We start from the raw sequence: 19,085 nt of genomic DNA, 5'->3' as shown, positions 1-19,085 counted from the left end.
CCTCTACTATCCCCCCTCCCCTCCCCTCCCATCTTCTCTCTCTACCCCATTTACTGTAATTCATTTCTCTCCCTTGTTTTTTTTTCCCTTTCCCCTCACATCCTCTTATATGTAATTTTGTATAACATTGAGGGTCTCCTTCCATTTCCATGCAATTTCCCTTCTCTCTCCCTTTCCCTCCCACCTCTCGTCCCTGTTTAATGTTAATCTTTTTCTCATGCTCTTCCTCCCTGCTGTGTTCTTAGTTGCTCTCCTTATATCAAAGAAGACATTTGGCATTTGTTTTTTAGGGATTGGCTAGCTTCACTTAGCATAATCTGCTCTAATGCCATCCATTTCCCTGCAAATGCCATGATTTTGTCATTTCTTAGTGCTGAGTAATACTCCATTGTGTATAAATGCCACATTTTTTAATCCATTCATCCATTGAAGGGCATCTAGGTTGGTTCCACAGTCTAGCTATTGTGAATTGTGCTGTATGAACATTGATGTAGCAGTATCCCTATAGTACGCTCTTTTAAGGTCTTCAGGGAATAGTCCCAGAAGGGCAATAGCTGGGTCAAATGGTGGTTCCATTCCCAGCTTTCCCAGGAATTTCCATACTGCTTTCCAAATTGGCCGCACCAGTTTGCAGTCCCACCAGCAATGTACAAGTGTACCCTTTTCACCACATCCTCGCCAGCACTTGTTGTTGTTTGACTTCATAATGGCTGCCAATCTTACTGGAGTGAGATGGTATCTTAGGGTGGTTTTGATTTGCATTTCTCTGACTGCTAGAGATGGTGAGCATTTTTTCATGTACTTGTTGATTGATTGTATGTCCTCCTGTGAGAAGTGTCTGTTCAGGTCCTTGGCCCATTTGTTGATTGGGTTGTTTGTTCTCTTATTGTCTAATTTTTTGAGTTCTTTGTATAAGTAGTACTTGAAGTATAATATACAATAACATACTAAAGACTGATTAATTACAGATGTATATTGTAAACTCTAGTACAACCATTAAAAAATTTAAGAGATAAGATAGTAATGGAGATAAGATGTAATCAGATAACAAATGTCAGGAACTGAGGATTAAGACCAAATATAACAAAAGATTCTCCTATCACTTGGGAAATTGCAAAGGTTCCAGGAGCTCTGTGCCAAGAACTGAACCAGGATGAAAAGCAAATAAATATTTTTTATATCACAGTATCATATAATGTCTTTCAAATGTTTTGCCACCTACTCCCCAATAAAGCCCTTTGTTTTCTTGTTTCTGAATTTTGAGAGATCTTGATGTAATTTGGGTAGAAATAATTTATCAGGTACATACTGTACAAATATTACATCCCAGTCTATTGTTAGTCTTTTTATTCTGTAAATAGTCTATTTGCCCAGTTTTTGTTTTATGAATCATATCTGATTTTGGTGTTACAGCTGAGAAATCTTTGCCTAACTCAAGGTCACAAAGATTTTTCTCCCATATTTTTCTCCTAGCTGTTGTTTAGTTTAGAATTTAAATTTAGATCTGTGAGCCATTTTCAGTCAGTGTTTATGTGAGCTATGACCAGAGAATCTGTGTTATGATTTCAGTCATTTTAAATTTGTTCAGGTTTGTTTTTTCACCCACTGTATGGTCCGTCCTGGTGAGTTTCTGTGTGTTTTCAAGAGTATGTATTCTTCCAGGGTAAGATGCACAGAGTTATTTTCCATCTCAGTTGGAGACTCTCATGTCCAGGTAGTCTCTGAAGACTGGAAATGTACCTCTTGGGGTCCTACCCTTTTGAAAACTTATTCTTTTGATTCAAAGCCATGTGAAAGCTGTTGTCACAAGATTGGGGGTACAGAGAGTACTTTGAGGAGAAAAAGACTTCATTCTGTGAAGTCAAGGGAAAATTTTAGAAAAGAATCAACATACTTTGTTATATAAAATAGGACTCTGTCACCTATATTTAGCATTTAGTTCTGTGATATTTAACATGAGGCTTTATCATATTAGAAGTAGGTAATAAAACATTATTACCAATTTAATGGATTCTATCTATTACCATTTGGCTTGAAAGGAAATATGAAAACAGATTTTTAAAAATAGAAAACTTTGAAGTAGGACCTAATAAAGAAAACCATTGTTGGGAGTTCATAACCCACTTGAATCTAATGTATGAAATATGATATGTCAAGAGCTTTGTAATGTTTTGAACAACCAATAAAATAAATAAATAAATAAAATTAAAAAAAAAAGAAAACCATTGTGTCTGATAGAGCACACTATCTGAGGATTAAGGTATCACAGCAGCCCTGAAATGGAGTTCCTTCAAGAGTGATCAACAGTTGATAATTTGTCAATATGTGTGTAGGAAGAAAAAAACATAACAACTGATAATACAACTGTGAAGTCAAGAATGATATCTCTTACTGAAAAGTTGTTGAGAGTTCATTTTTAAAAAGAAGCAAGACCTGAGTAACAATTTACAACCCAACTAAATCATTTAGAAGGAGTGCCCCTGTGCTTAAAGTTTTGATCTTATATTTTAAATTGACTGGTTATTGTCACCACATTATTGTAAAACTGCAACATAACTGGTTTTATTCATTGCTTATATGAATTACTTATAAGATTGTAAAAAAAAACACTTCTGCTGGAGTCAGAGCTGTGCACACCACATTAGCACACTGTCCATGATCAGAAACTATAGCCCTAGAGCACAGGTTTCTTGACTGCGTAAACAATAAAATTATTGAAAAAAAAAAAAAAAAAAAGAGTATGTATTCTGATGCTGTTGGGTGGAGTGTGCTGTCAAGGTGACCCATGGTGTCATTCAGCTCTTCTGTATCCTTGGTAATTTTCTACCCATCTGTTCTTTCAATTATTGAAATAGGAATGTTGCAGTCTCCAATTATAATTGTGGATTTATTTCTCCTTTCATTTCTGTTACATTTTACTTTGCATATTTCGAAACTTTATTGTTCAGCACATAAAGATTCAGGATCATTTTGTCTTACCTGTTTCTTTATACTTAAAGTTAATTTCTTGTAGGTGCCATATAGTTTGGCTTTGCTTTTATATTCAGTTTGACAATCTCTCTCTTTTCATTAGTGTGTATGATTATTTACATATGATTATTTATATAGTTTTTGATATGGATAGTCTGTGTTGCTAAATTTTATATAATTTTCTTAAATGTGATTTTTTTTGTTTTTATATCCTTTGAATTGAATGTTTTTTATGGTTATATCTTATCTCCTAATAATAACTCTTAATTTTTTTAATGGTTTACAATATCCATCTTTATATATACTAAAATGTAATAAATATATCTTAGGGTTTACAATCTGTCTCTTTAATTAACCATTGTTAACTTACCACATAGTGGAAATACCTTCAGTGTATCTTCCCTCCAGGGTCATCCTACATTTTACTTTTACTGTGGTTTAAACACAATACGTTGTGACTCTTGATATAGACAATATGTTAATCGTTTTGCAGCATTTAAATCTTTAAGAATGTTTCGTATTAATCTTTATGCTATTTCTGGTATGCTTCATTTCTTTTTGGAGATTTACCTCTTTGTCTGTTGTCACATTCCTTCTGCATGTAGTGTTTGTAACATATCTTGCAGTGCAAGTTGGTTGGGGTTGAATTTTCTTAGCTTTTGTTTGCCCAAAGAAAAAGGTTTATTTGTATTTCAGTTTTGTTGTTGTTGAGATAGGGTCCCATTAAATTGCCCCGCATCCTCCTGCTTCAAGCTCAGAACCCCCTGCCTCAGCCTCCTGGGTAGTGTATTTCGGTTTTGAAAGCTATTTTCAGTGGGGGTAGCATTTTGTCTCATAGGGTCCCCAGCCCCTTCCAGCACTTTAGATATACTTAAAAGTGCTTTCTGACTGTCTTTGCCTTCTTGTGTTCATCATTTCTGACAAGAAGCCTGCCATTGTGTGTAGCTTTGATCCTCTGTGTTCATGTGTCTTTTCCTCCCTTTGGCTACCCTCAGGATTTTGATTTGATTTTAATTTTTAGCAGTTTTATTTCATTATGTCTAAATGTGTTTTATTTGGTATTCATTCTATTTGGTATTCTCTGTACTTCTTGAATCTCTGGCTTTGATGTCTGCCACTTTGGAAAATTATCAGTTACTTTCTTTTCAAAATATTTTCTTTATCCCATGCTCGTTTTTTGTTTCTTCTGAAATTTCAGTTACATACTACTGGAAATATCCTCAGCATTTTATATTGTCTTTCTCTTTTTTTATATATATATTTATATATATATATATATATATTTATATATATATTTATATATATATATATTTTTTTATATTGTTTTTCTCTTTGTATTGAATTTGGGTGTTTCTGTGGATTCATATTCAAGTTCACTTTTGCCTTGATTGTGTTGAGTTTGTTGATGAGAATCTTGTCAAGTTTCTTCATCTCTGTTACCATGTGTTTGGTTTGTAGCATTTCTGTTTGACTCTTCTTTTACAGCCGGACCTCCATATACAAGAGTTTGCATTCATGGATTCAGCCACACACTGATTGAAAATACTTTAAAAAAATTGCTTCTGTACTGATCATGGAGTTTTTCTATGTCATTAGTTCCCTAAATAATACAGTATTAACAGCTATTTACATAGCATTTACATTTTATCACTTATCATGAGTAATGGAGAGTTGATTTGAAGTACACAAGAGGATATAAATAGGTTATATGGAAATGGACTGCCATTGTTTTAAAAGACTAGAGCATCTGTGAATTTCATTATCTGTAGGGAGGTTTCCAGAAATCAATCTTGCATAGATACCAAGGGACTGATCTAGTTTCTATCTCTTTGTTGAAATTTCTCATCTGTTCTTGAATGTTATCTTACACTCTGTATCACAGTTAACTTAAATTCTCTACTTGATACTTCTAATATCTGGGTATTTTTACTCTGGTTATGTAATTTACTTTGGTTCTTGACAGTGGGATTTTTTTTTTCTTATTTTTCATTGAAGATTAGACATCTTGTCTAAGACAGTGAAGACTGAGGTAATTAGTATTTATATCTGCACATGTGCCCATCTTGTCTTTTGCCAAGCAGTACAGGGAAAATGTTGAGTTATTCTAGCAAAGAGTTGAGCTGGCTTTGGGCTTTGTTGTTGCTGTTTTTTCCTCAGTGTACCACAGACTTCAGATTTCTCCAGGATTACTTTGGAGCAATATTCTTTCCAGCTTTCTATTTTCTAAGTAGGAGCCAGATCCCCCCGCCCCCCACCCAAAACTCCCTGCTTGACTATTATAACTTAGTGGAAGAATGTGTGCCAGTAGTTTGAGGGAAGATGGCCTGTGCTGCTGGATTGTAGTAGAAAGGATATTCCCCTGATATTTGAGTGGGAAACTACATCCCAAGGAAAAGAGACAAAGGTATGTAGTGAGGGGAGAGAGTAAAAGCTGAACCCAGAGGCCTGAATTTTGTTTAAGAGTCAGCTCCATGGAGAGTGAGTATTCCACACAGGCAGTGAGGTCTGCAGTTTGTGGCTAGGCACATGCAGGAAGTACTCTGAGAAGATGCAGAGTAGTTAAGAAACTAAAGCTATGAGCCTGGAGTAAGGGATCCTTTCTCATCCTGTCTAAACCTAGGCATCCACTCAGAGATGCTGTGTCTAGTTTGATCTTATGGTGTATGAATTAAGAGTGGCTAAATACCTGTATCTTGGAGGATAAATAAAACAATTTCTATCTATCTGCCTTGGTCTGATATCATAGATTGCATTTTAAAACAGAAGTGTTAAAGCTTCTTGTATCTCAATGTTTTCACTTAGACATTGAAGAGATTCAGCTAGGATATCTTTCCAAGTAAATAAGTACTAGGCACTAATTAAAAGCCTGATGTCCTAAAGAGATGACAGTGATTTCAAAAGCTAGTTAATTTGCCATCAAACATGCCAACTCTAAGGGTCAATTCAGCACTAGCCATTAAATGATACATAGGGGGTGGATCTGGCTCCTACTTAGAAAATAGAAAGCTGGAAAAAAACATTGCTCCAAAGTAATTCTAAAGAAATTTGAAGTCTGTGGTACACTGAGAAAAAACCAGCAACAACAAAGCCCAAATTTAATATAGGTGTTTTATTAAAAATTATTTTGCTTGGTGTTGATTTGAATAATTTAGGCTATTGTAGTTCAGCCTATGTTTGTATGTATGGTTTATATACTTTTGAAAGTGTAACTTTGTTTTGAGTGTTGGTATGTTTTACCCTTTAGCATTAAGAATAACAAAGATTTAGTACCAGTTGTAATGGTCATAAACACCTAGCCATCATTATATTGAAACCTTTTTTGCCCATCATTGTATTTTTTCCTTCCAGGTGACCTCTCTCCCATCTCTTCTCTAGTGTTTTCCATTGACCATAGGTAGTCCTCTCTCATTGCTAACTTTAATATTTCTTCACATATCCTTCTTATCTGTGAAATAGTTACTTGCCTGTTCAATTTCCTATAATAACTCCTATGATATGTGAGTTCTTTCTGTCCTTCTGCAGCATTGTACCTGATGACTTTGGCAGATTTTACTGGTTAGATGACAGCATGTATAGTCTATCTAATTATAAGATAAAATTGAGGTAGAATTGATAATACTCTCATTCTTTTTTTTTTTTTTTTAAGAAAATAAGATAAAATTTATCATTTTCCTCAGGAGGCTGAGGCAGGAGGATCACAAGTTCCAGACCAGCCTCTGTAACATAGCAACACCCTGTGTCAAAACAAAAAATAAAAAGGACTGGGGTTGTAGTTCAATGATAAAGTCCCCCTGGGTTCAGTCCCCAGTACCAAACAAAGCAAAACAAACATTTTAACAATTTTAAGTACACCATTCAGTACACATTCAGTACATTTATATCGTTTGCAATCTTCACCTCTGTCCATCTCCAGAACCTTTCTATCATTCCACTGGAACTCTTGTACTTTTTTTCTTTTCTCTTTCCCTCCCTCTCTCTCCTCTCTCCCTCCTTCTCTCCCCTCCCTCCCTCCCCCCTTCCTTCCTTCCTTCCTTCCTTCCTTTCTTGACCCACCTATTCCCCTTCTTGGTCTATTCCCTAAAGACCTAAAAAGAGCATGCTACAGGGACACTGCTACATCGATGTTCATAGCAGCACAATTCACAATAGCAAGACTGTGGAACCAACCTAGATGCCCTTCAGTAGACGAATGGATAAAAAAAATGTGGCATTTATACACAATGGAGTATTACTCTGCATTAAAAAATGACAAAATCATAGAATTTGCAGGGAAATGGATGGCATTAGAGCAGATTATGCTAAGTGAAGCTAGCCAATCCCTAAAAAACAAATGCCAAATGTCTTCTTTGATATAAGGAGAGTAACTAAGATCAGAGTAGGGACGAAGAGCAGGAGAAGAAGATTAACATTTAACAGGGATGAGAGGTGGGAGGGAAAGGGAGAGAGAAGGGAAATTGCATGGTAATGGAAGGAGACCCTCGGGGTTATACAGTGGAGGGGGTAGAGAGAGAGGAGGGGAGGGGAGGGGAGAGGTGGGGAGGGGGGAGGGTGGAGGATGGGAAAGGCAGCGGAGCACAACAGACACTAGTATGGCAATATGTAAATCAATGGATGTGTAACTGATGTGATTCTGCAATCTGTGTATGGGGTGAAGGTGGGAGTTCATAACCCACTTGAATCAAAGTGTGGAATATGATATGTCAAGAAATTTGTAATGTTTTGAACAACCAACAATAAAAAATTAAAAAAAAAAAAGAGTAATCCACAAGAGCTTGGGATGTAGCTGTTTGCCTAGAATGTGTAAAGCCCTAGATTCAATACTTAGCACAAGAAATAATCTCATTCTTATAAGCAAAAGGATCTCTACCTTCCTTTTTTTTTGTCATGACAGTAAAAGTGCTATTTATTAGTCATGATAACCAGCCACCAATCTAAATTGTTTTTTTCTCTTATCTCTTCTTATTTCTGCATCTGATCCTTTTAATTTTTTTAGGCCTAATAAATGGTAGGATTCAGGACCAAAGGATACTTGCTTTTTCTTCTGTCAAGAATACCCGTGGCTTCACAAATTTGATTTCTTGCTAGTTTTTGCAGAGACTTATTTTCCTGTAGTGAGAAAAATATTCTCCAAGAGATGATTCCAAGCAGAGGTACACATCAAAATCGTATATGTATGAAGCATGTACACGAGTGAATTTCTGCTAAGTCCACAAAAACCTACAAAGACACATTTTCTTTTTGGACCTTGCACACACATTTTTAACACAAGTAAAAGAAAAAAAACATCTGAGTCCCTGCATAGTGAACATTTCAGTGTTAGTTTTTTGGGAATGGTTTATTAGGAAAGGATGAATGATTTATTAGGAAAGGATAACTATTCTAGTTGCAGATGGGAAAATGAGAGTAAAGGAAAACAAGTTTTGAGTCTTATTCTATAAGTTACATTCCAGAATAAAGAAAACCTTTTCAAATGTTTTGATTAAAGACCATATGGTAAATTTCCTTCCCTTCAAACTTCTGGAACCATGCTATGTACTAGCTAATAAAACATTGTGGTTTATTTATTTGTCTTCTCTTGACCTCTCTAATATATATAAATTACAGGAAAAGGCAATATTTGTGTAGGACTTTACTATTAAAAAATTCTGTGGTTTTTATTACCTCTGAAAGGAATTTGCACAAGTTTGAACAGTGTGTGCAGGTTAGTGATCTTTTTTCTTCCTTTCTGTCGTTCTGCTATTTTATTCTGGTTTTATTTTGTGCTAGTTACTAGGTTTCAAATTTATTTGGGTAAAGGGATCTGAAATTTAGATTTCTGCTTAGTAAAATGATAGCTGCTTAGAATGTAATGAGTAAATTTTTCCTTTATAAATTTTGTGGTACCTAACATACTAGAATCTTTGTGGAAATGGCTATTTGAAAATAACATTTAGAGTTCAGCCAGATGAAAATATGAATAGGATTCTTTCCATATTCCTAAATTGATAAAGTATAGATTAAATATGATTTTCCTAAAGGTAAAATGAATTTCAGGCACACATAAAAAAGAGCATAAGTAAAATATATTATTTAATTAATTAATGAGGTTCCCAATAATTTATAAGGTATAGTTCAACAAGCATTTGAGGAATTTAAGATTTTTAATAGGTGGATAAAGTTACCAAGTTAGAAACAAAATGAATATCCTATGAATCTATAAATTGTAAACTTTGAGGATATCTCTTATTCCATTGGACAGAAGTTTATCACTTGCACCAAATTATTGGCATTTCTTCTGAACTAGATCTGTAAGTTGACTCCTGCCCCTAGTGAAGTTAATACCTATGAATCAGTCTGTAGAAAGCCAGTCAAAGGTATAAGCCCAGCACTTCATAAAAGAACATCCAGTGCTTTAGTATCTTTTGCCTGTTTCCAGAATTAAGGGCATTTTTCTTACACATGAATTATACCTTTTATTATAAGAGGACATCAATAACATTCACTGCAGAATAGTAGAATCTGCTTTCTGAAATTTGATATGTTAGTTGTCTCTGTTTATATTTTGTATTCTAAGCTGAGACCAAGAGGTTGTTGTTTTTTTAAAAAAATGTTTTCCAAGGATATTTTCCAACCAGAAGATTTAAAAGTAGAAATTGTTTTAACAAAAATACCTTTTTAAAAATATGAGTAGCTTTTTCATTTAAAATATATTAGTTTGAAGACTTTTTATTAATTGCCTTGACAGTAATCCCTCTATGTATAAATTACATTCATTTCATAGAAATTGTTATATTGCATGGTATGATGTCTTTAGCACTATAAAGATTATGGTAAAAATTGTATAAAGTGTAGTTCAGTCACATTTGTTTTTTTTTCATTTATGGAGAATAAAAACTTTTTGCATATTTACAGAGTTATCTACCAGTACAGGGTAGCAAACATTTTCTCATATACTGTGGTTTAAAAAGATATATAACAATTATAAAACATAATCTAGATTTTTTTTAAAGAATAGAAGTTAGGATTTCAAATATTAGATTATGAAAATCTCCCCTTTCCCCACATACTTGATGACATAAAAACATTTTTTCATTGTAATTTACATATAGTCCTTAAAATTTTTTAGAGTTATAGTTATACATAGCAGTTGGATATGTATAGTCTTAAAATCCAACATGACAATTGATAATTTTATAATCACTATAACTGATCATTCTGTGTCTTACACAACTTTTTTTTTTTTAAACCCAGGAGCGCTTAACCACTGAGCAACATCCCTAACCCTTTTTTAAATATTTTATTTAGAAACAGGGTCTTGCTAAATTGCTTAGGGCCTCACTAAGTTACTGAGACTGGCTTTGAACTCAGATCCTGCTGCCTGAGCATCCTGAGCTATTGGGATTACAGGCATGTACCACTGTGCCCTGTTTACACAATTTTTTAAATTAACTAAAGATCATTAATGTCACTGTTAAGTGGGAAAAAAGAAATTGTTCTGTTTTTATCTTGGTATAAAATGTCATTTAAATAGTTATGAAGTTCACTTTAATATTCAGGGTTTTACAATTAATATAGTAAATCCTTTTTTAAAAAAGTTTAGGACAAGTTCATTGTTTACTACTTCTTTATTATGTTTTGTGAAAAATACTGTGGCATGATAAAGAGTGTGTTCATGAGATTTTCATAACCATTTGGGAAATACTGCTTTAGTGAGTTACCATAGACCAGTCTAAAGAAATACCGGATAGTTTTGGAAAATTTCCTCTTTAAAATACTTCCTGTGAAATAAAAATGCTGTTAATGGTTCTGTCTTCTCAGCAGGTAAGGAATTGTTTTGTTTTTAAGGTTTGCCTTCAAGCTAGATATGTGTTTCTATGAAGTAATCAATTAAAATAGGTGATATTGTTAATAAATATTTGAAAGTTTTTCAGAAGATAATAAAGAACTAAACAAATTTTTGGTCTAATTCATAGCGTTATTTCTTATTCATTAGTCATTTCATTGAAGGCTTTCACTATAGTTATGGAAAATGTTTCTTTAGAATTTTCAGCAACCATGTCATTTGTTTTTCTATTTAGAATCACTGGATGAAAAGGGATTGATTATACATAATATATTGACCTAAATACGATTGGAGGGGCTTATTTTCTAATTTTGGTTTTAATTTTATTGATAACTGCTCTTTGAGGCTAGAGCTTAACCAAAACTCTGATTGTGTTTCTTTGGTTCTTTTACTTTTTGGGTGTACAGTGCTGGGCTTCAGCCATGCAAAGAATGCACTTGACCTCTGAGCTATATTTCCAACCTCTTCCCCTCCCCTTCTCTCTCTGCCCTCCCCCTTACTTCCCCCTTTCTCTTTTGCTTTTGATTCCCTTTTTGCCAGGTAATAAAACATTACCCATAAGATAGAAATGACCCTCCAATAAACTCTTATACCAATTTTTTTGTAGTAATGGTTTTTTCATTGACTATAACAGAAAGGAATATAGGAAGTCTTACCACTATTTTGTAATTTAAGAAGCTGTAATGAAACAATTTAGAGAAAATCAGCTACGTGTTGGATTTCTGATCTTTTACAACATCCACCCCAAAGAATGTTTTCTTCATGTTGATTATTTGCTTTATAATTTGTTTTTGTGCTTTTCTTTTTTTTCATCATAGCATGATCCTTTATTTATTTTTATTTAAAATGATAAATATAATTAATCATTTCCCCTGAAATTATATATTACTGCCTTCATGCTGGGGGTTCCAGTACAGTTTGATTAAAAGTAAACAAGCTTTTCTAACTTCCAGAAATCTCCTTCTCTACCTAGTTTTCTTTGAGCATTCTGGTTTTACTTGAGGCCTACAAACTGCTCTCTCCCCCCACAATGTTTTTTTTTTTTTGTTGGTTTGTTTGTTTTTCTTCAATAGTGAGTTTGCTCTTTTTGTGAAATTGCATCTCTCTGTGATGGTGGAGTAGAGTTGAATGAATGGTCTACTCAATCAGATGTGGTTTATGGGCTGCCTCATGGCCAGTGGTATCATTTCCCAAGGCTAGAGGACAGTTACTCCCCCTTGTAAACAGAGTACATTGCTGTGGTGCCCTGGAGGAGAGACTCTCTTCCTCCTGATTCTTTTGCAAAGGTGGTTCTTAGGAGTACAGCATCTGCATGGAGTTAAGATACTTTCCTGTTGTTGCCAAATCTTCACTGTTTTTTCCCCCTAAAAGAATATTTCTAATAAAATAGAAACTGGCCAGCGTCTTCTGCCCCTTTTCCTCACTCTCACCCTCTCAAATAAAGATGAGATTATTGTTGTGGAAACTGAGGTGTTTCATCACAGTGGAAGTTGTCCAAATTGTTCATCTGCAATGGCTAGAGTTTGAGTCTGTTGTTCAGACTGTCCCGGTTAGTTACATATGTTGTTTAACTTGAGGTGCTTTTGGTGTTGGTTTCAGTTCTGTATATTAACATGGCAGGTCTACTGTTCTCACTTAGAATAACCATCTGTGAATTTCATAAGAATATGGATTCTATAAAATATTTAATGATATGGAAAAGATGCACTTTAGCTCTCCATAATTGTGATCTTCACTTATTCAGATGTGTTTTGCATAGGTAAAATATCATAATAGCCATAATTTTATTCAACTATTTCCTTTAAAAATATTTTCATTAAAGGATATTATAGTCTTAAATATGTATTATGCCGTAAAAGAAAGTGGATCTGTACTGTTTACATTTAAACTGATTTTAGGAAAAGAGGTTTTAAGAATAATATTCAGATGGAAATAAACTTTTAATGGCCTATTTTCTCTGTGGTCCATTAAACTTGAAACCTGCTTATCAAGAGTACAAATGTATTTTGGAACTACAAAGTGTAGGAAAAAAATATACATATGATGAGGTTAACCTGGGTAGGGGAAAGGTGCCTCTCCCTGGGTAAGACAGACAATATGTTAGAGAATGACTCAAATGTATATAATGACAGCACATTAGAATTATGCCTTCTTGAAATGTGGTATAGGTACACAATGAAATATTATTCAGCATTAAAAGAGAATAATCCATTTACAGGTAAATGGATGGAGCTGGAGAATATAATGCTAAGTGAAATTAGCCAATCCCAAAAAGCCAAATGCCAAATGATTTCTCTGATTTAAGGATGCTGATCCATAATATGCTGTGGTGGCAGGGGATGGAAAGATTAAATGATCTCTAGATAGGCCAAAGGGGAAAAGGGGAGGGAGGGAGAGGGAGAGAGCATAGGGGTAGGAAAGAGAGTGGAATGTGATGGTCATCATTACCCTAAGTACATGTACGAAGACACGAAGGATGTGACTCTACTTTGTGTACAACAAGAGATATGAAAAATTGTGCTCTATATGTGTAATATGAATTGTAATGCATTCTGTTGTCATATGACAAATTAAAATTTAATAAAAAGAATTATGCCCTCTTAGAGCTGAAAGACACATAGATCATTTCTTGCAGTTGCCTTCTGTAACAGATTGTGAAATAAACCTACAGTGGTAGATTCCCTTAGGGTCTCTTCTGTAAAAGTAGTGAGTTTGTGGCAGAGCTCAGGTACCAACCTGGAATGATTGGCTTCTAGGTCAATATATTTCCAGCTGTAAAATAATGATGTTTTACCCAAGAAAGGGATTTGACAATCATTTGTGCTCTTCCAGTAAATCCATGTGTTGTTATGACCAGAGGAGCAACAACTGTAGTGTGTTTTCAACAAAGGCTTTAGAAACAAACCAGAAAACCTGCATCTACTTCTTTTTGTGAATGCATTGGACAGCTATCTCTGGATTATTACAGAGAAGTGAATGAAGAATTCATATCTTTGGTAGAGACTTATCTTATTCATCTTTATGTTTCCAGCACTAAGACACACAGCTTCTAAAAAATAATGCTTCTGTTGAATCAATTTAGCTTCCACTAAATAATGATCGTTGAACAAATGAATAGCATATCATTTAAAGTTATAAGAGACAGGATAGTAGGAATTTTCAAAAGAGAGACTTTTGTCAGTATTTAAATAGAATATTGTGCCAATTAACGCAAGCAGAAGAGCATAAAGACCATCTATTATATTTTCACATTTTCTGTTCATTTGTCTTCAAGAGAGAGTGGGAGGGAGGATTATCTTTTCAGATGTGAAATGAAAATTTAGCAAGTAGTTTTTTTCCTTACGGAATAGACATATTTCTTGGTTTCATTATTTGTGTATTTCTAGTTAGTAGAAAGGAAAGGAGGAAAAGAAAAGCTTTTGAAGCTTTTGGAGAAGGGAAAAGCTCCTTCCTGGGATTTGATTGTGTTCAGTCTCCGTGGTGTGAAAGTCTGTGTGTGGATCCCAGTCTCTTGTCAGATTGAATAGTTCCTGTGGGCTAACTCTACCTGGACTCCAGTGCAAAAGAGGATAAAATAAAGCCCTCTGTGACAAGTTTTCCACTAAGTGAAATTCATTTTCAGTGTTTTTTGTATTCTAAGATGTTTATTTTAAATTGGTTTCCCTTAATACATAAATAAGTAGTGAATTGGAGGTATTGCAAACTCCTCATACTAGAGAGAGTATTAAATTTCCGTTCAAAATAGGTGTGATATAGTTTGCCCTTATTTAACCAACCAAAATGTAATTTGGTGTTCTTTTATGTCTTATTTTTTAATGGAAAAAAAGCACATGACCTCCTCAGCTTTCCTGTCTGTGTCCTCCAGTTTTTCCTTGCTCTTTCTCCAACCTCCTCACCTGCTACCTCAGAAGAGTTGCCATTTCTTCGACTTAAGGTTGAGATCTCATCCTGTCTTGTTCTGTCAGCTGTTCTCCTTTCATCTTGATTCTTTTATTTTTTAAATTTATGTTTAATTGTTAATGGGCCTTTACTTTATCTATTTATATGTGGTGCTGAGAATGGAACCTAGTGCCTCACACATGCAAGGCAAGTGCTGTACCACTGAGCCACCACCCCAGCCCATTGATTCTTTCTTCTTTTTTTCTAATGTAGTGTTTGGTATATTTTTTTAAATGTATGTTTTTTTATATATAATATATAAAATGAAGCTTAATAATGAAGCAGCCCTCCTCAATACCTACCACCCAGCCCAAGAACCCAAATACTTATACCTTGAAACAAATCAGTGAGCCCTCCTGGCCCCATTCACCTTAGCACATGATACAACCTCGAACTCAGATCTGTTCATCTTTGTATTCTTTGTGCGTAGGTTAAAAGATATACCTTTAAAAAACAAAACCTTAGAAGAATGTGGGGTTTCTAATCTTAGTATTTGGTTATATCTGTAGTTGTATGAATATTAATTTATGAATATTTTTTATTCCAAAATAACATATTTAGTAAGATTTAAGCATATTTTTGCCAATGTAGTAGGTTAATATTCACTGCTGGATGATATTCCATTGTGAATGAAAACAATTTACTCACTCTCCATTGGTGGACATTGGTGGTGTTTTCATCCTTGCCATTATGTATGATGTTACTATGAACATTATTGTATATGTCTCCTAATAAATATGTTCAAGATTTTCTTTTTCCTGAATATCCAGGTTGGATTATCAGCACCACATATAGGTTATAGAAATGTCCAGCTTTATATGATAATGCCAAATTGTTTTCTAAACAGGCATTCTAATTAAGATTTCCACTTGAGTGTATAGGAATTCTTCTTGCTCCATGGTCTTGCTAACACTTATTATTGGCAGCCTTAAAGTTTAACAGATCTCTTGTGGTTTTTTTTATTATATTGTCCTTGGGTATCAGCATTGTTCTAGAATGATAAGACCAGTTGGGAATGTCCCTGGCATTGCTGGGGTCTGGAAACATTTAAGATTAAAATTATCTGTTCTTTTTTCTTTAAAACTCCCTTGTAAACTGTGCCTGAAATTTTCTTACTGGGAAGTTTTTTTTCTTTTTTTTTAAACAGAGAGATTTATGTATTTCTTTTACTTTCTCATAATTTTTTATTATGAGGAATTTTAAACACAAAAATGTAAACAGGTAAACAATATTATAGTTAACTCTGAGTTTCCATATTCAAGTCCAACAACCATCAACACATGGTTAGTCCTGCCCCATCCTTAACCCTTATCCCCTTTCTCCAATCCATATTACATTGAAAAAATTGTAATATATCAATTTATCTGTAAATATTTTAGTGTTCCTAAAACATAAAGACTCTTTACAAAATATAACCTAGTACCATTATCTAACCTTAAAAGAAATAATTTCTTAATATCAAGAGGCAGCAGGTTTTGAGTTTCTAATTACCTGATAGATGCTATTTGTCATATGTAAGTTAATTACGTGTAATACATTTTAAGTTTTATTTTAAAATTTTTATATAAATCATGCATACATAGAGATTGATTGATTTTTTTATTATGATCTGAACAATGTCCACACAATGTGGTTGGTTGAGATGCCTAAGTGAGTATGGTTTTAGAATAGTTTAATGATTTCTGATTAGATTATTGAATTCTAGCCTGATTTTGTTGTCATGATATAATGTGTAAATTTCTTTGAAATTTACGAAGGCTTTCTTTATGGACTAATGTGCAGACAGGTTTTTTAAATACTTCATGTTTGCTTGAAATGAATGTATAATTCTCCTGTTATTGGTTGTGAGATTCTATATTTGTCATTGGATAAGCCTTTTTAATCTTTAGTTTCTCTCTCTCTTTTTAATTCATCCTTTTCTGGGACAGATTGATCTGTCCTATAGTTTCCCATCCTGTACATATTGTCGCGAGCATCCCTATGGTGTAGTCTGACCTGTTCTTCTGCCTTCTTCAACTTCTGCATTTCCATACATTGAAAGTTGGATTTAGGTAGTGGTTACACTCAGATCTGACTTATTTTTCCAAGGTCATTCATAGGGCAATGATGGGCTCCTGGGCCACAAGATTGATAGAAGTTGATTTTCTTTTCTTTTTTTTTTGGTGTATGATGTTAACGGTAGTGATGTTCAGTGTCTTGATCTCTTAGTTCATTAAAAATTGCAAAATTGTGATCTAGTTCTACTATTCCTTCTTTGTTTCCTGACTTGAACACTTACTTGTATTATTTATTCATCCAGTGGTAAATGTTTATTTCTGTTTATTTGTTGGTTTTCAGTAAGTTTGTTCCATAGTTTAGTCTAAATTTTATCATTTCTTTTGTATCAGTATAAGGTCAATGATTTAAACACATTTAATATTTTAATCCATGGCATTGTTATCCTTACTGATGTGTAGATTGTCACATATTTATCTGTGGAGGTCTTTTCAAACTCTTTTGGCACCACTGTAGTGGTCTTTGATTTTTTTTTTTTTAATATAATCTGGATGAGAGTATGTTCCTGGCTCATGAAGTATATTTCTTCATCTCCAAGGAACCCCAATTCCTTTTAATGAGAAATGGTGTTTGGATACCACATGTTTCTATAGGATTGGACTAGAAAATATTTCATTATCATTTCATTACACCCAGCTAATTTTTTTAAATATTTATTTTTTAGTTGCAGTCGGACACAATACCTTTATTCTTTAATTTATTTGTTTTAATGTGGTGCTGAGGATGGAACCCAGGGCTGCGCACATGCTAGGCGAGCACTCTACCGCTGAGCCCCAGCCCCAGCCCCACCCAGCTAATTTTAAGATAAAATTTTTTTTGCTGATTGCATCATTACATTAAGGAATTAGTTTTTATTACTAAGACATTGTTAATAGTGATTAAATATTTTTAAAAATATTTCAGCTAGTGGCTAATAGCTTTTGTTCTTTAAAATGTTAGTGTTATCAAATGTTTTTGATCCTAAACCTCAAGAAATAAAACCATGATGTTATTGATAACATCAATAAGTGGTATTTTAACAAATTAAAAAGCATCTGCACAACAAAGGATGTGTTTAAGAGGATGAAGAAAGAACCTGGGGAATGGAAGAAAATCTTTGCCAGCTACTCCTCTGAGTTAATATCCAGAATATACAAAGAACGTAAAAACTGTAACACAACACCTCTCCCCCAACACACATCAATAACCCAATCAGTAAACAGGCAAAAGAACTAAGTAGGACTTTTCTCAAAAGAAGAAACACAAATGGCCAACAAATATATGAAAAAACATTCAACATCTCTATCAACAGGGGAATACAAATTGAAACTAAATGAATTTAGTTTAAATGAAATACAAGATTTCATCTCATTTCGTCAGAATGGCAATGATTAAGAATACAAATAATAATAGAGCTGATGAGGATGTGGGGGGAAAATATACACTTACACATTGTTGGCAGGACTGCAAATTAGTACAACTACTTTGGAAAAGAGTGTGGAGATTCCTCAAAAAGGTAGGAATGGAACCACTATATGACCCAGCTATACTTTTACCAGGAACTAAAATCAGCATATTAGAGCAATATAGCTACTACAATGCTTATAGCAGCACAATTCATAATAGCCAAATTATAGAATCTGCCCAGATGCCTGTTAATAAATGAATGGATTTAGAAAATGTGCTATATATAAATGGAATTTCACTCAACCATATGAATTGAACTGGAGAATATCATGCTATGTGAAATAATCCAGACTCAAAAAATCAAGGGTTGATAAAGACCTAAAAAGAGCATGCTACAGGGACACTGCTACATCGAAGTTCATAGCAGCACAATTCACAATAGCAAGACTGTGGAACCAACCTAGATGCCCTTCAGTGGATGAATGGATAAAAAAAAATGTGGCATTTATACACAATGGAGTATTACTCTGCATTAAAAAATGACAAAATCATAGAATTTGCAGGGAAATGGATGGCATTAGAGCAGATTATGCTAAGTGAAGCTATCCAATCCCTAAAAAACAAATGCCAAATGTCTTCTTTGATATAAGGAGAGTAACTAAGAACAGAGTAGGGTCAAAGAGCATGAGAAGAAGATTAACATTAAACAGGGATGAGAGGTGGGAGGGAAAGGGAGAGAAAAGGGAAATTGCATGGAAATGGAAGGAGACCCTCAGAGTTATACAAAAGTACATACAAGAGGAAGTGAGGGGAAGGGGAAAAATAATACAAGGGGGACATACGAATGTCAGTAGAGGGGGCAGAGAGAGAAGAGGGGAGGGGAGGGGAGGGGAGGGGGGATAGTAGAGGATAG

At 34.2% G+C, this 19,085-nt stretch overlaps 1 protein-coding gene across 3 annotated transcripts in view; it reads left to right on the top strand.

Annotated features, from left to right (window-relative positions):
* Positions 1-19,085, top strand: part of Sestd1 (SEC14 and spectrin domain containing 1) — a 129,230-nt gene that overhangs the window by 60,972 nt on the left and 49,173 nt on the right. The gene's annotated exons all lie outside the window — the stretch shown is intronic.

Source organism: Marmota monax, unplaced genomic scaffold (genome assembly GCF_021218885.2).
Source record: "Marmota monax isolate L192 unplaced genomic scaffold, Marmota_monax_Labrador192_F-V1.1 WCK01_AAM20220418_F8-fsc00007, whole genome shotgun sequence".
Taxonomy (NCBI): domain Eukaryota; kingdom Metazoa; phylum Chordata; class Mammalia; order Rodentia; family Sciuridae; genus Marmota; species Marmota monax.
The sequence above is the reverse complement of the archived record's forward strand: the minus strand, read 5'-3'. Positions and strand labels throughout refer to the sequence as shown.